Raw genomic sequence first — 22,338 nt, 5'->3', positions numbered from 1 at the left:
ATGTGCAAATCTAATGTTTCATTTGATAACCACTTACCATCTAATCCTTTATTGTCTTTTTGGTTATTGCATCCTGTAATTTTTCCAAAAATGACAAGAAAAACACCTATAATGAATGCTCCAAATATATTCACTGATGGGTCAAATAATGGTACAGCAGCAATAGTTACACCTGATCAAACTTTTACATTTTTAGTACCCAAACAATCAGCTCAAAAGGTAGAGCTTAATGCAGTATTACAAGCTCTTGTGATGTTTAAAGATTCTGTATTGAATTTATTTTCCGATAGTCAGTATATAATTAATGCTATAGTATCCCTTGAAGATGCTGGTAGGATTTCCCCTTCCTCTACTGTTTTCTCTTTGCTTTCCACTATACAAAGTCTAATCTGGGACAGAAAAGATCCGTTCTTTATAGGACATATCAGGGCACATACAGGATTGTCTGGAACCCTTAGTTTGGGCAATGATTTAGCAGATAAAACTACACATGACATACATATTTTCTCTACACTAGAAGAAGCTATAAATTTTCATAAAAAGTTCCATGTCAATGCTAATACTTTACAAAAGTGTTTTAAAATTACTAAAGAACAAGCTAGACAAATAATAAAACAATGTCAAAATTGTGTGACCTTTTTACCACAAGTTAATCTTGGAGTCAATCCTAGAGGACTGATACCTCACCATATTTGGCAGTTGGACGTCACACATTGCCAGAATTTGGAAAATTAAAATATTTGCATGTTACAGTTGATACTTCTTCTGGATTTTTGATGGGCTCCCTTCATGCCGGAGAAAAAACTAAACATGTTATAGCTCATTGCTTACAAAGTAGTCAATGACAGGTAAGATCCAATTGCAATGGTACCAACCTAAGAGAGGAGGCTGACACCTTGAGGTCAGTTCATCTGATAACGGGTAAGAACTATATGTACTATTGGACAACCTAAGGCAGGCACAGTCCCTAAGCCACATGCTTGTTGTTTAAACAGAGAGGGGGAGATGTTGAGAGCCACAGCCGAAGGGGCCCCAGCAAACTTCCAGCTGCCAGCAAACTTCCAGCTGCCAGCAATCTTCCAGCTGCCAGCTGATGATTGGCTCACAGCGGCCCCAGCAAACTTCTAGCTGCCAACTGATTGGCTCCTCTGCAGTGATGCTCATTGGGCTGTTTCCCCGCCCTTTCAGACCATGGAGCTGCTCATTGGGGGACTTTTTTTGGCTCCACCCATGCGACCCAGCCAATCGGCCTCAAGAGCAGGAGGAGTAGGGGAGGTTGAGAGGCTTGTGGGAAGCCGGTGGTGGCAGTTGGGCTCTGAAGGTTTTTCCTGAGGAGCTGGGTGGTTTGGTGTGTGTGTTCTAAAAATAAAGTTCGTTTCTTTTGACAAGTGGCTTCTGAATTGTGCCCAGCCAGACTGTGGCACACTATATAGGTTTAATGCAATTCAGATCAAAATTCTAATGACATTCCTCATAGAGATAGAAAAAGCAATCATGAAATTCATCTGGAAAAATAAGAGATCCAGAATAGCTAAAGCAATCCTTAGCAAGAAGTGTAAAGCAGGTGGCATCACTATACCAGACTTTAAAGTCTACTACAGAGCAATAGTAACAAAAACAGCATGGTATTGGCACCAAAACATACTGGTAGACCAATGGAACAGAATAGAAGACACAGAGACTAACCCACAAAACTACAATTATCTTTAATATTAGACAAAGGTGCCAAGAACATGCATTGGAGAAAAGATAGCCTCTTCAACAAATGGTGCTGGAAGAACTGGAAATCCATATGCAATAAAATGAAATTAAACCCCTATCTCTCACCATGCACAAAATTCAACTCAAAATGGATCAGAAACTTAGGAATAAAATCAGAGAACCTGTGTTTAACAGAAGAAAAAGGTGGCCCTAATCTCCATCATGTGGGATTAGGCCCCAACTTCCTTAATAAGACTCCTGTGGTGCAAGAATTAAAATCAATAATCAATAACTGGGATGGAATCAAACTAAAAAGCTTCTTCTCAGCAAAAGAAACAATCTGTGAGGTGAATAGAGAGTCTACATCTTGGGTGCTTATCTTTACACCTCACACATCAGATAGAGCACTTATCTCGAGGGTATATAGAGAACTCAAAAGCCTAAACACCAAAAAAAAAAACAAATAACCTGATCAATAAATAGGTCAATGACCTTAAGATACACTTCTCTGAAAATGATGTACAATCAATCAACACATATATGAAAAAAAGTTCATCATCACCTGCAATTTGAGAAATGCAAATCAAAACCACTCTATGATGTCATGTCACTCCAGTCAGAATGGCAGCTATTATGAAGACAAATAACAATAAGTGTTGCTGAGGATGCAGGGGAAAAGGTACATTCATACGCTGCTGGTGGGACTGAAAATTGGTGCAGGCAATATGGAAAGCACTATGGAGATTTCTTGCAAAATTGGGAATGAAACCACCATTTGACTCAGCTCTCCCTCTTCTCGGTCTATACCCAAAGGACTTATAAACAGCATATTACAGGGACACAGCTACATCCATGTTTATAGCAGCACAATTCACAATAGCTAAACTGTGGACCCAACCTAGATACCTTTCAATAGATGAATGGATTTAAAAAATGTGGCATATATACCCAATGGAATATTACTCGGCAATAAAAGAGAATAAAATCATTGCATTTTCAAGTAAATGGATGGAGTTAGAGAAGATAATACTAATTGAAGTTAGCCAATCCCAAAAAATCAAATGCTGAATGTTTTCTTTGATATAAGGAGGCTAATACATAGTGGGATAGGGAGCAGGAGCATGGGAGGAGTAGACAAACTCTAGAGAGGGCAGAGGGGTTGGGGGGAATGGGGGTGGTATGGGGTAATTAATGATGGTGGATTGTGATGATCATTATTACCCAAATTACAGATATGAAGACGCTAATTGGTGTGAATATACTATGTATACAACCAGAGATATGAAAATTTGTTCTCTATATATGTACTAATAATCGTAATACATTCTGCTGTCATATATAAATTTTTAAAAAGAAAAGAAAAAAAATGCATTTCCCAGCCTCTCTTCTGGCTAAATTTCCCCCAAATAATTTAGTTCTTGCCAACAGTGGATAAATAGAAGTTTTACATAGGAATCCTAGAAGGCTTCATAGAAATAATGGAGTAAAGTCCTATTATCTTTCCTCTCTTATATGCTTTTGCTTCCAGGTTACAATGTAAAAATGATAACTAGCGCTTAATAGCCATCTTGGGTGTTATGAAACCCGAGAAGGCAGAGGGGTGAATAAAGGAGTATAAGTCCCTAATGACAGAATCTCTATCCAACTAGTACTGAGCAGACTAAATCTAGACTTGTTTTACATGAGAGAGAAATAAACTTGTTTATTTTTAATGATTATTATTTCAGAGTTTTTGTCATATACGGACAAACATAACCCATACTAATACATACAACCAAAATTCTTCATATTTCTTTTAGATGACATGATTTGCCTCTCTAGCAAACAGAACATATTAGTACTCAGAATGTAAACTCACTAAAATAGTTATAGTATTTAATAAATTCATTAAGCACACATATATTAGACTATTAGGAAAGAGCTGAAAAGTTTCTTGGATAAATAAGAACAATAGTGCTCTTTCAAAATTATTTTTTGAAATATGATTGTCATAGAAAACGTTATACAAATTCATTGCACATAGTTTGATGAATATAGAGATAAGTGTACATCTGTGGAACCATTATCACTATGTGTGTTATCACCTCCAAAATTTCTACCTGCTCTCCTCTACTGTGCATGCATATGTGTGGATGTGAGAGATGTGAATAATTAACAAGGCATTGATTCTCTTAACAAATTAAGTATACAACCCAGTATTTTTAGATCTCAAGGACTTACTCATCTTGCATAACTGAAACTTTGTACCCTTTGACTCATACCTCCCCATGTCCTTTGCCCCCAACCTGGAAACAACAATCTATTCTCTGCGAGATTGACTATTTTATATTCCTTATATAAATAATATTATAAAGTATTTTTTTCTTCTGTGTTTGGCTTTGTTAGAGTAATGCCCTTTAGATTCATCCATTCATCACAAATGACAGATTTTCTTCATTTTTAAGGCTAAATATTACATTATATGTATATGTTACATATTCTTTATTTTTCCATTGATGAACATTTAAGTTGCTTCCATATCATGATTAATATGCATAATTCTGTAATAAACATGGAAATGTAGATATCTCTTTGGGATCCTAATTCAAAGCTACAATAATCAAAACCATATGGTAGTGGCATAAAAACATAGACACAGACCTATGGAATAGAATAGCAAGCTGAAAACAAAAGCGTACATATACAGTAACTCATCTTGAATAACAGTGCCTTGAATACACAGTAGTGAAAGTGTAGTCTATTCAATAAAACTAGACTTAAAATGCATGCAAAAGAATGAAACTAGGCCCTCATCTAGTTCATACATAAAAATTAATCCAAATTTGATAAAGATTTAAATATAAAACTTAAAACCATAGCACTTCTAGAAGAAAACATAGAGGAAAAGAATCTTGACATTTGTCTTATCAATTATTTCTTGGATATGACACAAAAAGCAAAAGGAACCAAAGCAAAAGCAGACAACTGGGAGAATACCAAACTAAAAAGCTCTGCCAAGAAAAGGAAATAATCAATAGAATGAAAAGGTAAACTGTGGAATGGATAAAATATGTGCAACTAAATTGTGATAAGGGGCTAATAAGCAATATATATATAGAAATCCTGCAACAAAATAAAAAAGAAAAATCATGAAATTCAAAAATGGAAAATGAAACTAAATAGACATTTCTCCAAAGAGGACATACAAATGGACAATAGGGATATGAAAAGGTACTCAACATTATTAATCATAATAGAAATGCTAGTCAAATCCACAATATCACTTCACACTCATTACAATAGCAATTATAGAAAAGACCAAATATAAGTTTTGGCAAGGATGTGGAGAAACCCTTGCACATTACTCATGGAAATTGAAATTGGTGAAGCCCCCATGGAAAATAAATGGTGAACTACTCAAAAAAATTAAAATAGAATTCCCATTTAAATAGCAATCCCATTTCTAGAAATATATCCAACAGTATTTTTAAAATGTGTTTTCATTCAGCTATAATTATAGCTTAGTGGTAGAGCAGCACATGTGAAGCACTGGATTTGATCCTCAGCACCACATAAAAATAAACAAAGATATTGTGTCCATCTAACTTAAAAATATTTTTAAATGTGTTTTCATTTAGAATAAAAACAATAATTAACACAAAAAGGCATCTATTTTATTAAAACTTTTAAGTTCTGTATGTGTCTGGGACTGTTGGAATAACTTTTAGAAGTTGCTTTTGAGTTCTGGGTAAAGAATTTTTAAAGAATGAAGAAACATTCTGAAAGTAAAGTTAAGTGATATGATACTCTCCTGTGATGCTGGGAAGTGGCAGCAAACCACAGCTCCCCCAGTGAGTTACATAATCATGAGGGTGAACAACTGAAACTCTATGATATAATGACTCTGTTACCAGCATTTTTTGAATACAGGTATTCAATAAATTGAGATTTTAAAAAAGATTGGTGAAATAAGACCAAATTAAGAATTACAAACAAGTATTCTTTCATTCAAACTACATTATGCACTTTCCTCTGAAGGTCCTAATTCTGAGCCTGACAACAATCCTCACATAAGGGTCTTCACACAGTAAGCCAAAAGAAGGACTTCACATTACTTGCTCAACAATGTTGAAAACAAGAAAGAGAGGAAAGTAAATGAATACTATCAACTGGTCACACCGCTGCAATCTAGCTACAGCACAAGACCATCCTAGCTCCCCCTACCCCACCAGACACCAGGTCCTGGAAGCAAACCTATTCCATCTTGGAAAACCTTTCTCACAATTATTTGGTGGGCATGGCTACCAGCACAGATCTCCATTTGAATAGGTGATGTATTGTTGATGTATTTGGATCTGTTAACATTGTTCTTCCACACAAAGGAGGTATCTTGGAACCATACGAGAGCACCACAAATCTATAGGGTAAAAACAAAAACACACCAGTCCCACAGAGCTGGAAAGAAAGAAACGTGAGCAACATGAAAAGACAAGAGAAGAAAGTACCATAAATAATTCAAGACAACATATCATTTAGAAGAATTGACAGCTACAGCAGAAACAATGACAGAGAAAGATTTCAGGATATACATGTTTAACTGTTTTGGGATATAAAAGAAGACATAAAAGAACAAATACAGGCAGTGAAAGATCACTTCAATAATGAGCTACCTAAACAAATCCAAGAAGCAAAAGATCACCTCAACAGGGAGATAGAGGTTATTAAAAAAAAAAAAAAAAAAAAAAAAAAACAGAAATCCTTAAAATGAAAGAAATAATAAAAAAATAAAAATTCAAATTAGAGCATCACCAACAGAGTACACCACTTACAAATAGGACATCAGACAATAAAGATAAAATATATCATTTTGAAAAGAACATAGACCACACAGCAGAAATGATAAGAAACCATGAGCAGAACATTCAAGAAATATGGGATAGCATAAAAAGACCAAATTTAAGAGTTATTGGGATAGAGGAAGGCATAGAGGACTAAACAAAAGGAATGAGCAATTTACTAAATGAAATAATATCAGAACAGTTTCAGACATGAAGAATGAAACAGAAATCCAAATCTAAGAAACCTACAAGATGCTGAATGTCCAAAATCACAACAGATTCACACCAAGACATATTATAATGAAAATGCCCAACATACAGAATAAGGAGATAATTTTAAAAACCACAAGAGAAAGAAATCAGATCACATATAGGGTAAACCAATTAGGATAACATTAGCTTTTCAACACAGACCCTGAAAGCTAGAAGATCCTGAAACAACATATTTCAAACTCGGAAAGATAATGAGTGCCAACCAAGAATCTTGTATCCAGCAAAATTAAGCTTCAGATTTGAAGATAAAATAAAAACCTTCCACAATTTAAAAAAAAAGTGAAAGGAATTTATAGCTAGAAAACCAGCACCAAAAAAAAAAAAATAGTTGGCAAAATATTTCATGAAGAGGAAATGAAAAACAACAATAAAAACAAGCAGAGGGAGGTAGTACACTAAAGGAAAAACTAATCAAAGAGGAAAACCAAGTCAAGTTAAATAACAAAAATAAACAAATATGACTGCAAATACAAACCATGTCTCAATAGTAACCCTAAATATTAATGGCTTAAACTCACCAATCAAAGACATAGGCTAGCAGATTGGATTTTTTTAAAAAAAGACCAACAATATGTTGCCTACAGGAGACTCATCTATTAGGAAAAGACACACAGACTGAAGGTCAAAACTTGGGAAAAATCATACCACTCAAATGGACTACGGAAGCAAGCAGGGTGTCCATACTCATATCAAATAAAGTAGATTCCAAGCCAAAGTTAACCAAAAGGGATAAAGATGAACATTACATCCTGCTCAAGGGAACCATACACCAAAAGACATAACAATCATAAATATGTATGCCCCAAACAATGATGCATCTATGTTCATCAAGCAAACTCTTCTCAAGTTCAAGAGTCAAATTGACCACAACACAATAATCGTAGATGACTTTAACACCCCTCTTTCACCACTGGATAGATCTTCCAAACAAAAGTTGAATAAAGAAACTATATAACTCAATAACACAATTAATAACATAGACTTAACTGAAATATATAGAATATATCAACTGGCATCAAGCAGACACACTTTCATCTCAGCAACACCTGGATCGTTCTCTAATATAGACCATATACTATGCCACAAAGCAACTCTTTGCAAATACAAAAAAGTAGATATGTGACCATGTATTTTATCAGGTCATAATGGAATAAAATTGGACATTAATGACAAAATAAAAAATAAAAATTTCTGCATCACATGGAGACTGAACAATATGCTACTGAATGAACAATGGATTACAGAAGACATCAAGGAGGAGATTAAAAAATTCTTAGAGGTAAATGAGAACACAGACAGAACATATTGATATCTCTGGGACATGATGAAACCAGTACTAAGAGGAAAATTCATTACATGGAGTTCATTCCTTAAAAGAAGAAAAAGTCAACAAATAAATGACCTCACACTACATCTCAAAGCCCTAGAGAAAGAAGAAAAAATCAGCAGCAAAAGCAGTAGAAGGCAAGAAATAATTAAAATTAGACAAGAAATCAATGAAATTGAAACAAAAAAATTAAATAATTGACAAAATTAAAGTGGGTTCTTTCAAAAAATAAATGAAATTGACAGACCCTTAGCCACATTAACAAAGAGAAGGAGAGACAGAACTCAAATTGCCAACATACATGATGAAAAAAACAATATCACAACAGACACTACAACAATACAGAGGATAATTAGAAATTATCTTGAAACCTTAAACTCCAATAAAATAGAAGACACTGAAGGCATCATAAATTTCTTAAGTCATATGATCTTCCCAGGTTGAGTCAGGAAGATATACACAACATAAACAGACAAAAATCAAGTGAGGAAATAGAAGAAACCATCAAAAAATTTCCAACCAAGAAAAGCCCAGGACCAGATGGATACACAACCAAATTCTACCAAACCTTTAAAAAATAACAAATACCAATACTCTTTAATTTATTTCAGGAAATAGAAAAAGAGGCAGCACTTCCAAACTCATTCTATGAGGCCAATATCACCCTGATTCCAAAAGCAGACAGACACTTAAAAGAAAGAAAACTTCAGGCCAATATCTCTAATGAACATAGATGCAAAAATTCTCAATAAAATTCTGGCAAATCAAATACAAAAACATATCAAAAAGATTGTGCACCATGATCAAGTGGGATTCATCCCTGGGATGCAAGGTTGGTTCAACATATGGAAATCAATAAATGTAATTCATCACATCAATAGACTTAAAGATAAGAATCATATGATCATCTCAATAGACACAGAAACAGCACTTGACAAAACACAGCACCGCTTTATGTTCAAAACACTAGAAAAACTAGGGATAACAGAAACATATCTCAATATCGTAAAGGCTATCTACGCTAAGCCCCAGGCCAACATCATTCTAAATGGAGAAAAATTTAAGGCATTCCCTCTAAAAACTGGAACAAGACAGGGATGCCCTCTTTCACCACTTCTATTCAATATAGTTCTTAAAACACTGGCCAGAGAAATTAGACAGACAAATGAAATCAAAGGGATATGTATAGGAAAAGAAGAACTTAAATTAGCACTATTTGCTGATGATATGATTCTATACCTAGAAGACCCAAAAAACTCTACCAGAAAACTTCTAGAACTAGTAAATGAATTCAGCAAAGTAGCAGGATATAAAACCAATACACATAAATCAAAGTCATTTCTGTATATCAGTGACAAATCCTCTGAGAAGGAAATGAGGAAAACTACCACATTCACAAGATCCTCAAAAAAAAAAATAACTTGGGAATCAACTGAAAACAAAAGAGGTAAAAGATCTATTCAATTAAAACTACAGAACCCTAAAGAGATAAATCAAAGAAGACCTTAGAAGATAGAAAGATCTTCCTTGTTCATGGATAGGCAGAATTAATATTATCAAAATGACCATATTATCAAAATCACTATATAGATTTAATGCAATTCTGATCAAAATACCAATGGGTTCCTCATAGAAATAGAAAAAGCAATCATGAAATTCATATGGAAAAATAAGAGACCCAGAACAGCTAAAGCCATCCTAAGCAGGAAGAGTAAAGCAGGTGGTATCGCTATACCAAACCTTAAACTATACTACAGAGTAATAGTAACAAAAACAGCATGGCATTGGCACCAAAACAGTCCAGTAGGCCAAAGGTACAAAATAGAGGACACAGATACTAACCCACAAAATTACAATTATTTTATAGTAGACAAAGGTGCCAAAAACATGCACTGAAGAAAACATAGCATCTTCAACAAATGGTGCCGGGAAAACTGAAAATCTATATACAACAAAATAAAATTAAACCCCTTTCTCTCACCATGCACAAAACTCAACTCAAAATGGATCAAGGACTTAGAAATTAAACCAGAGACTTTGCATATAATAGAAGAAAAAATATGACCTAATCTTCATCATCTGGGATTAGGCCTCAACTTCCTTAATAAGACTCCTATAGCACAAAAATTAAAACCAAGAATCAATAACTAGGCTGGGATTAAACTAAAAAGTTTTCCTCAGCAAAAGAAACAATCTGTGAGGTGAACAGAGAGCCTACATCCTAGGAGCAAATGTTTACTCCTCACACATCAGATAGAGCACTAATCTCTGGGGTACATAAAGAACTCAAAACACTAAAAACCAAAAAAAACCAAATAACCCAATCAACAAATTGGTCAAGGACCTGAACAGACACTTCTCAGAATATTATATACAATCAATCAACAAATATATATAAAAAAAAAACGCTCATCAACTCTAGCAATCAGAGAAATTCAAATCAAAACTACTCTAAGATATCATCTCACTCCAGTCAGAATGGCAGCTATTATGAAGACAAACAACAATAAGTGTTGAAGAGGATGTGGGGAAAAGATACACTCATACATTGCTGATGGGACTGTAAATTGGTACAGGCAATATGGAAAGCAAAATGGAGATTCCTTGGAAATCTGGGAATGGAACCACCATTTGACCCAACTATCCCTATCCCTCTCCTCAGACTATACCCAAAGAACTTAAAAACAGCATACTACAGGGACACAGCCTCATCAATGTTTACAGCAGCACAATTCACAATAGCTAAATTTTGGAGTCCAACAAGATGCCCTTCAGTGGATGAATGGATTAAAAAAATGTAGCATATATACACAATGGAGTTTTACTCAGCATTAAAAAAGAACAAAATCATGGTATTTGCAAGTAAATGAATGGCATTGCAGAAGATAATGCTAAGTGAAGTTAGCCAATCCCAAAAAAACAAATGCTGACTGTTTTCTCTGATATAAAGAGGTTGACTCTTAGTGGGGTAGGGAGGGAGAGCATGGGAGTATTAGATGAATTCTAGATAGGTAAGAGGGTTGGGAGGTAAAGGGAGGGGTCAGGGGATTAGCAAGGATGGTGGAATGTGTTGGACATCATTATACAAAGTACATGTATGAAGACTTGAATTGGGTGTCAACATACTCTATATACAAACAGAGATATGAAAAAATGTGGTATATATGTGTATTAAGAATTGTAATGCAAAAAAAAGAATTGTAATGCATTCTGCTGTCATTTATTTTTTTAAAAAATCAATTAAAAAAAGAAAAGAAAAGAATATTAGGAGAAGATACATAAAAAAATTTCATTGCTTTCACTTTAGTTCCACAGTAGCAAAAAAAACCATGTAAAGTGAGAAGAAGTTCAATGAGGAGATACCAAATTGTGAGAAAAAAAGTGATGAGAAAATATTAATATATAAAAATATGTCCAGTGATACCAGATGATTTGTAAAAGGTAATAATAGCTATATAAAAGTGAGAAATTTTAAGAGAATTTTAACACTGATGTGAGATGATAATTTAGACAACTGCAATGATATAAACGAGGTTAAATTTAAAAGAACTTTGCCGCTGTCCGGCTGCAGCAAAATAACCGGGGGGGTGATGAACAACTTGTGTAGATTGATACAGCTGGAGTGGGAGCCGTTTATTGTAGGACAGGAGGGGTATATATACATTCCATACAGCTTATCTTAATTAACATAAACTAGATACATCAGTCAACCAATAAGGAATCTCCACACTTAATGGCTCGGTGGAGTTACTTCACAAACCACTCCCTCTGGCATTTTGCCAGGCACCAACCAGACTTGTTTACAGACTCTAACATTTCTCTGGCAAAATGCCAGGTGCCATCCTGACTTGTTTACAGACTCTAACAGAACTTCACAGAATAGATCTCAAAAAGCAATATTTATTTCCAGGTGTGGAAACAAGACTTTCTTCAGCTGGTAAGTGGCATGGGCAGTACACATTATTTAGCATTGCATTTTTAAAAATCAAAGTAATAATAAAAAGCAGGTTATGGTGGCACACAGCTGTAACCCCAGCTACTTGGGGAGGTGAGGCAGGATTTCAAGTTCAAAGCCAGCCTGAACAACTTGCCAAGACTGTCTCAACTAAAATGAAAAGGACTGGGATGTAGCTCAATGGTAGAGCACTTGATAGCATGAATAAGGTCCTGGGTCCAATTCCCAATACCACCACCACCAAAAAAAAAAAAAAGGTGCATGAGAGAGAGAGAGAGACAGAGAGAGAGAATAAACAACCCTTGGAACAGAACAGAAATCTGGCACCAATCTAGCATTCTATTTTCTTTTGACTTTGGTTTTCATGATGCCATATCATCATCTTTTTCTGGAAATGATTTTCATGACCCTAATAGGATATCTCCAGGGATATACTAACAGGTTTCCTCCTAGAAGGAAGTAACATGTGTGCTGATGGAGTTCATTCAGAAAGAAGTTCACACTTACTCCTACTTTCCTCTCCAATATCCACCTCCTCATTGAATTCTTTTGACATTTTATTTTTAAATACATATGCTTGAATTTTTTAAATGGAAAAAATACTGGAATTGAAAAAAAGAATAAATTTCACAAAAACTGGAAAAAACAAACATATGAGAAATAGCTTTGTAAATGTTTAAACCTATATAGAAATCTTCATAATATAGTGTGCACATTGTAATAAAAATATTCCATATTTCAGAGATTCCAAAGATATCAAATGATGTTACAGTTGCTATAGAAACTATTCTGTTTTAATGAAACTCAGATTAAATAACTGCATAAAATAAATTCAAATTTGAAATGCAATTACTATTCTAAAGCATATTTAAGTATTTGATTTTATAATTGTTACAAAAAATAAGACAAAATATTAAGAATACCTTTTACATGTGTAAAACCAGTGGCAGTTACAAACCTAATTGCAACTCTTTGCTTAAATACAATATAGTTGGGTATAATGAAATTCTGTCTGATAATACAAACTTACACAACTCTGTACCATTCTACTGCTACATGGAAAAGCACTCATTTGCATGCAGTGAAAAACATTTCTGAGAATTTCCCTGTTTGGGAAAATGGTATAAATTCAGGGCAAGTATAAAGTATTCCCCAAAGGCTTGTCTACATGATATCAACATTCAGAAAATTCAAGCAGGTAACCTATGAAATTTACAGCAAGTGACTTTACCTAATGGGCAAGAAAGTTCTACCTATCTACTGCTTTCTCCTAGCCTGCAGAGCTAAGGTCCAGACTCCTGAGGGTTGCATGTTCTCATAATATTTGCCATTTTGAAAATATCACAGACTTTGTAGTCAAACAGACCAAGTTTCAAATCCTAGCTCTAAATTTACTATGATATTTTAAGCAATATACTTAACCTCTCTAAACCTGTGAAGCAAAGATACTACCTGCCTTACAGGATCAATGCAAGGATTAACAGTGTTTTTGTGCAATGCCTATACATGGTTTCTGCCTGATATCTTAGTACCTGATATCTTAGGACCTGGTTCTTAGTACCTGATATCTCCTTTTATTACTACTCTTACTACTAAAACCAATATTATTACCACTATGAGAAGCACCATGACAGAAAGCAAAAACATGATAACATTTATTGACTTTTGCTCCTTTTCTTAGCTTGTTTATGCAGTCTTCCTGATGGGTACATTGAAAAATAGAGCTAAGGGTGCCAGTTATATCTATTTAATAGAACTGGTTGGAATTTGCCTGTAAAGATGAACTGCTGGGGCTCATCTCAATTCTCTGTTTATCTCACCTGCCCCACCTGTCTTACACATTAGAATAGACAGGCTTCACTCTGGAGAGGCTTCCCTAAATGAAGTCAACTAACAAGCTTATTATTTTATTTTATTATTTTATTCTTTTTAATTTAAACTATAAATTTAATTTAAACTGTAAATTCTGTTGTAGTGTTTATGCATTATTTCCTCAGACAAGCCTTACCTGACCACTCTTTCTATAGTGAAGCACATGCATAGCACTTCTCTCCTTGAATTTACATTGTAGTAGATTGATTGCATTATTAGTCTCTATTAATGCTTTCCCTGTGCCATGCCTTTTGCCATGCACTCAGATACTTAGCCATGTAAATTGTTTTTAGCCATGGGACCAGATGTGACCTGGGCTTAAAAAAGCACTTCTGTATTTCTCCTACTTCTATTGTTCCTCTGAATTTATCATGAGAACAAGTTTCAGCTGCATACTGGAAAATAAGAAACTACATGAAACAGAGTCAAACTATCCCAGACACATAAATGGGTAAAGGCAACAGTGGTCAACAACAGCCTATAGAAGCATTATCACACAGCCAACTTGTGGACTTACTGTAGAAAAGATTAATGGTTGTTATTTAAGCCTCTAAGTTTTACAGTGGTTGTTCAGCAGTAATGGTTAACTGATAATCATTGTATTTTTATTTTACCTGCCGTGTTAATCCATTTTGTGTTGCTATAACAGAATGCCACAGACTGCATAACATATAAAGAAAACAAGTTATTTTTCATAGCTAACTGGAAAGTCCAAGTTTGGAGACAGGCAGCTGATAAGAACATTCTTGTTGCATCATCCCACAGTTAAGAAGGAAAGACAAAACAGCATTCAAAGGGGTAATCAAATTTACAAACTCTCTTATGATCAGCATTAATCTATTCATGAGACTAGAGTTCTCAAGCCCTAAACATTTCTCATTAGAACCTACCTACCCTTGCACTGGGAATTAAGTCTCTAACACTTGCTTTTGGGGGAACACATTCAAATCACAGTTACTTTTAATCTGCCTCCTCCATTAGAATGTAACTTCTACAAGGGAAAGGGTTGTGTCTTCTCTCTTTGTTATTGCAAATTCAAAGTCTACAAAGCTACCTAGAACATAACAGGTACTCAAATATGTGTCCAATAATTCAAAAATAAATATTACTACATGAAAGGTATTTATTATATAAAAAATATGACACAAAGCTCCCTCCCCTTGCTTTTAAATACTGGTATAGACTAGAAATAATTGGAGAGTTATAATGTGTATTTATATAAACAACTATACTAGATATATGTTTACAAATATTCTAGTAGAGACATAGATAAAGTACCATGATAGTTCAGAAGAACAAAACTACTTCTAACAAGGAAATCATTGGGATCCATTTTTTTTAACCTTCTAATTCAAGCAAGACTGTACTCAATTTTGGAAATCCTGAGTCATTCCTGATTAGGTACAGAAAACACTTCCTCATGTAAGACAGCTGTTTTAAAAGTTTAAAATAAAGCACCTCCAGAATTACTTAAGCTCATGCTACAAAATGGCATTAGTATCTCAGAGATTTACAATAATATCAATCCTTTAAAGAATATATAGCTCCTATACTACTCTTTTTGTCTTAACCAACAAAATAGATACTTTAAAAATACTGATATGCAGTTCTATTCTTCATCCCGGGGTCCCAGTTCTTTGGATCATTTTTTATTTTATTTCTTCTAAAATGTTCCAAGTATGTCTAAATAGTATAGTGTGTATCTTAATTTTTTAATCTACCAATTTAGGCGATACATTATAATATCCTATAAAAGATTAGGCTGGGGGAATCCAAGATGGCAGGTCAGAGGGAGGTAGCATTCTGTGTCACTCTGTGACCTGGGATTCAAGTAGGGAATATCGCTTCTCTGAAAGTGATAGAGGAACCCCCATAGCTGCTCTTGGGCAGGAATCATAGACCACCCTGCCTGCGAAGGGCTCCAAGCCTCAGTGTCCGAGCAGGACTCCCAGGTGCCCAACTAGGACCATCCACATCAGAAATGGCACAGAACTCCTGGCCACCCACCTTTGCAGAAATCCCAGACATGGCTCCAACACAGGACACTCAGCTGCTACCCAAACACAGGAACTCCAACCACCACTCCCATGTGGACCCCATTTACCAATGTGGGGCACCCCCAGTCATCTCCATCTTGGGACTCTACAGCCATTGCCATAGTCCCCTATGTGTAATAGCCTTCCTGCACCTGGGGACATCGCACAGGCTCTGAAGACAGCCCACAGCCACAACACTGTATGACACAGAGCTGCATCTCTGAACACATCGGCCCAACACCATCGTCTAGCCCCCACCACCACCCAACCTGACTCCCCACGCTAAAAGCAACTGCCTCCATTCTGGGTCACCTTTATCACTATCTTTAGGTGAGGTAACCCCCAGTTTAAAACACTGAGCAAGTACCATAGTTCCCAACTCCCCTCTCCCCCAGCAGCCACTAACGCAGCACAGTGACTGCCTAAACAAAACAGCTCTCCAAGTCAGATGTGCAGTCCCTACAGCACAACCCACAAGGCTTACAGAGAGACAGGTCCCTGATTAGGAAGTAGAAATGTAGAGAATAAGAGAGAAATAGCTTAGAGACTAATTTAGAGACCAAGAACTGTGAGGTCTACAGGCGACATAAGGAGATAAGACCAGGCACCCATATCACACAAGTGGACCCCAAAGTGGACCCCTGGGGTGTGGTCTCCCATCGGGACTGGCAGGTGCCATAATCCACTTCCAGGTGCCCTGCACCCAAGACCAACCCTTCCACCCTGGTAACCTTCACCATCCTTAGGGTGGAGATACCAGCTAACAACAGACAACCCCATCTATAGGATGAGAAGGGAAGCAGTAAAGATACTGATCTTCAAACAAAACTATCCTTGTTTCTTCCTTTGAGATTTTTTTCTCCCTCTCTATTCTCCTGCCCTTACATACTCAACATATGTGAAACTTTGCATGAACTAGTACAAGTATTTTGCATGAATTAGGATACTGAGGAATTGGGATGTCTGAATAGTATATTACAGTTGTGTTATATATCATTTTTTCTCCTACTTTAACATTTCTTTTTTTCTTAATATTTATGAGTGTTTGTTTTATGTACTCTACTGCCCTCCCACTTTTACACCAAAAATCACTTCCTCTCTCTTCTCTTGCTACTAACCTTCTTCTTTAGATTCCTCTTTTACACTTCATAAGATCTAATAACTCTATATCCTCACCTCCTACCCCCTTAATATCTCATCCTACACCTCAACCCCAGTTCTTTGTCCACCATCAGAAACTGTAAACCCTTTTGCAAAACTACTGTTTATATTGTAAATAATAATTAAACTCACCATTTCTGTATATTGTGACCAAACTGTAAACGTTTTAATAGCAATTATTTGGTTTAGGATTGTATATTGTTTGTATTAGGATCTATTAACATTGTTCTTCCCCTCAAAGGTGAGGTATTGAAATTGCAGGGGCACTATAAGCCTATAGGGAGAAAACAGTAACAGTAACACCTCAGATCTGCAGTGCTAGAAGGGAAGACACAAAAATAACATGAAAAAATAAGGGGAGGCTGGGGCTGGGGCTCAGCGGTTGCTCACTTGTCTGGCATATGTGAAGCACTGGGTTCAATTCTCAGCACCACATAAAATAAATAAAGGTCTATCAACAACTCAAAAAAAAAAAACAAATCAAGTTACTACATTATTAGAATCCATGGCCAGCACAACAGACGAAATGACAGGAAGAAGTTCAGGATGTATATAATTAAAATTTTCTGTGAATTTTAAAAACTGACATAAGAAAGCAAATACAGCTAGCAAAAGACCATTTGGATAACGAGCTATATAAGCAAATACAGGAAGCAAAAGATTACTTCAATAGGGAGACAGAGGTATTGGAAAAAAAAAAACAAACAGAAATCCTTTTTTTAAATTTATTTATTTTTTAGTTGTAGTTGGCCACAATACTTTTATTTTGTGTATTTATTTTTTTGTGGTGCTGAGGATAAAAACCAGGGCCTCACATGTTTTCTGTGAGTGCTCTACCACTGAGCTACAACCCTACCCAAACAAAATTCCTTGAAATGAAAGAAACAATAAACCAAATTAAAATTCAATAGAAAGCATTATGAACAGTTTAGACCACATGGAAGACAGGACCTCAGACAATTAAGACAAAATATATAATCTTGAAAACAATGTAGACCACACAGTGAAGACAGTAAAAAAAAAATATGCAGACCATTCAAGAAATATGGGATAGCATAAAAAGACCAAATCTAAGAGTTATTGGGATAGAGGAAGGCATAGAATTCCAAACCAAAGGAATGAACAGTTTCTTCAATGAAATAATATCAGAAATTTTTCCAAACATGAAGAATGAATTGGAAAAAACAAATACAAGAGGTTTACAGGATGCCAAATGTACAAAATCACAACAGATCCACAGCAAGGCACATTATAATGAAAATGCCTACCATACAGAATAAGGAGAGAATTTTAGAAGCCACAAGACAATGGACTCATAAGGGGAAACCATTTAGGATATCTGCAGATTTTTCAATCCAGTCTCTGAAAGCTAGAAGATCCTGGAATAATATATACCAATAACTGAAAGAAAATGCATGCCAACCAAGAATCTTACATCCAGCAAAATTAAGCTTTAGACTTGATGATAAAATAAAAACCTTCCATTATAAAAAAAAAAAAAAGTCAAAACAATTTACAACTGGGCTGGGGTTGTGGCTCAGTGGTAGGGCACTCACCAAGCATGTGTGAGGCTCTGGCTTCGAGCCTCAGCACCACATAAAAATAAATAAATAAAAATAAAGGTATTGTGTCCAACTACAAGTAAAACAAATTAAGAAAAAAAAAGAATTTACAACTACAAAGCCTGCATTACAGAACATCCTTGGGCAAGCCCAGAGGCCCAGATGCATCTACACCAGCCTGTGCAGGTCCCAGGCTCACAGCAGGCCCAGTCCACCCCTCCCCCAGTAGGGCAGACATCCACCAGAGCCTAGCCTTTGATGCAGGACCCACCCTTCTGAACAGTGGACTGCCGACTGTCGCAGGAGTCGAGATTCAGCCCAAACAGCCCACAGCAGCCCACGCAGGATCCAGGCTTTCAGTAGGCCCAGTTCACCCTTCTCCTGACAGGGAAGACACCTGCCAGAGCCTAGCCTTTGGTGCAGGGCCGCCCCTACCTAATAGCAGACTATGCTGGGAGGTCAAGCCTGGAGGCCCAGATTCATCCACACCATCTTGTGCAGGTCCCAGGGACACAGAAGGCCTGGTTCACCCCTCCCACTGGCCAGGCAGATGCTCACCAGAGCCTAGCCTCTGGCACAGGACCGCCCCTTCCTACCAGCAGACTACAGAGGGAGGTCAAGCCCAACAGCCCAGATCCACCCACTTGGTCTTACCCAGGACCCAGATCCAGGATGCAGTAGCATTCATTGAGGGACACCAGCAGGGTCTGCAAGCCCAACATCAAGGTGAGACACAGACAATTTACACAGATAGTACAAGAATATAGGGAAGAAATTGTAATATCTCAGATCCACACTGTGAGAAAGGAAGACATATAGACAACATAAAAAAAAAAAAAAACAAGGGAGGAAACTGCTCCAAATAAACAAGAACACTACAATTACAGAACCCATGGACAGCAGAGTTGATGAACTATCAGGGAAGGAATTCAGAAGATTCATAATTAAAATGAACTGTGAATTACAGAATGACCTAAATGAGCAAATATAGGCAAAAACTGATCACTCTAACAAAAAGATAAGAGAGCAAGTACAGATACCAAAGGATTACTTCAAGAGAGATGGAAAAAAAACTGTCAGAAATCTTTGAAATGAAGTATACAATAAATAAAATTAAAAATTCAATATAAAACATAACAAACAGATTAGATCACGTGGAAGAAAGAACACCAGATAATGAAGACAAAGTATACCTGGAAAATAAAGTTGATCACACAGTGAAGAAAGTTAGAAACCATAAACAGAACATCCAAGAATTATGGAACAGCATCAAAAGACCAAACCTAAGAGTCATTAGGATAGAGGAAGGCACAGAGTTTCAAACCAAAGGAATGCACAATCTCTTCAATCAGATAATATCAGAAAACTTCCCAAGCATGAAGAACAAATTGGAAAACCAAATACAAGAGGCTTACAGGACACCAAATGTACAAAATTACAACAGAACTACACCAAGGCACATTATAATGAAAATGTCTAGCATACAGAATAAGAATAAAATTTTTTAAAAAGCCACAAGAGAGAGAAATCAGATCACATATAGGGGGAGACCAATTCGTATCTCAGCAGATTTTTCAACCCAGACCCTCAGAGCCAGGAGATCACAGAACAACATATACCAAGCTCTGAAAGAAACATCCTTGGCAAAATATTCCATGAAGAGGAAATGAAAATCAGCAGAGGGAGATATTACACTAAAAGAAAAACTAATCAAAGGAGAAGTCAACTCAAGTGAAATACCAAAAATAAACAAAAATGGTGGGGAATACAAATGATGTCTCAATAATAACCCTGAATATCAATGGCCTAAACTCACCAATCAAAAGACACAGGCTCACAGACTGGATTTTTATAAAAGACTCAACAATGTGCTGTTTCCAAGAGACTCATCTCATAGGAAAAGACATCCACAGACTGAACATGAAAGGTTGGGAAAAATCATACCATTCACATGCACTTCAGAAACAAGCAGGGGTTTCTGTCCTCATATCAAATAAAGTAGACATCAAGCTAAAGCCAATCAAAAGGGATGAAGAAGGACATTTCATACTCTTCAAAGGAATCATATACCAACAATTATAAATATATATGCCCCAAACAGTGGAGCATCTACATTCATAAAACAAACTCTTCCCAAGTTCAAGAGTCAAATAAACCACAACACAATAATTCTGGTTGACTTTAACACACCTCTTTCATCACTTGATAGATCTTCCAAACAAAAGCTAAACAAAGAAACTATACAACTCAATAATTGAATAACTTAAACTTAACTGACATATATAGAATATTTCATCCATCAATGAGCAAAAACACTTTCTTTGCTGCAACCCACGGAACCTTCTCTAAGATAGACCATTTACTATGCCACAAAGCAACTCTTAGCAAATACAAAAAAAGTGGAGGTACTACTCAGCATTCATAATGGAATGAAATTAGAAATCAATGATAAAAACAAAAAATAAAGGCTACTCCAACACATGGAGACTGAATAATATGCTATCAAATGAACAATAGTTTGCAAAAGACATCAAAGAGGAGATTAAAAAATTCTTAGAGGTAAAAGAGAACACTGACACAACATATAAAAATCTCTGATACAGTATGAAGGCAGTATGAAGAGGAAAGTTCATTGTATGGAGTTCATTCCTTGAAAAAAGAAAAAATCAACAAATAAATGACCTAACATTACATCTCAAAGCCCTAGAAAAAGAAGAACAAATCAACCCCAAAGCAGTATAAGATAGGAATAAATTAAAATCAGAGCTGAAATCAATGTAACTGAAACAAAAGAAACAATGAAAAAAATGACAAAACAAAAAGTTGGTTCTTTGAAAAATAAATAAAATCGATAAACCACTAGCCATGCTAATAAAGAGAAAGAGAGAGAAAACTCAAATTACTAACATATGTGATGTAAAAGGAAGTATCACGATGGACACTACAGAAATACAGAAGATAATTAGAAATTTTTTTGAAAACTTTTACTCCAATAAAATAGAAATATTGAAGGCATCCACAAATTTCTAGAGTCATATAATTTGCCCAAACTAAATCAGGATGATAGACACAGTTTAAATAGATCAATTTCAAATAATGAAATAGAAGACGCCATTAGAATCCTACCAACCAAGAAAAGCCCAGGACTTTGAATGGATACATAGCTGAGTTCTATAAGATTTTTAAGAAGAATTAATACAAAGAGGCCTGCCTGCACGCCCCGCCACATGGCAGTCCAGTGATCTGGACAGAGGCCCTCCTGTCTGCCCTGCCAAACCCAGCTGGAGATCTGGACAGAGGCCCGCCCTACACCCACACAGGGAGCCACCCTGCTCTAGAGTTCCTTATTCACCAAAAGTGTGGCTCCACAGCCCAACATCAGGGTACATATAGGCCTGAGGCTGCTATCAGCAGAAAACTGAGATATTACTGCTTCTATCAAGGGACAAGAATAAGAACCTGGTAAGAAGTCACCAAAGTCCTTGTGGGCCTGGCTGCACCAGAGGTTTCTCTACTAGGGGTTCTAACAGTTTTCCTGTTGCTAGGGTAACAGGGAGTCTTGCGTGGAGTTGCCTATCTATTGTTTCTGCTACTAACAATCAACTTCTGATCACCTTCTCCCTAGTCATATAAT

Source organism: Callospermophilus lateralis, chromosome 7 (genome assembly GCF_048772815.1).
Source record: "Callospermophilus lateralis isolate mCalLat2 chromosome 7, mCalLat2.hap1, whole genome shotgun sequence".
In the NCBI taxonomy this organism is placed as follows: Eukaryota; Metazoa; Chordata; class Mammalia; order Rodentia; family Sciuridae; genus Callospermophilus; species Callospermophilus lateralis.
This window is presented reverse-complemented; position numbering follows the sequence as displayed.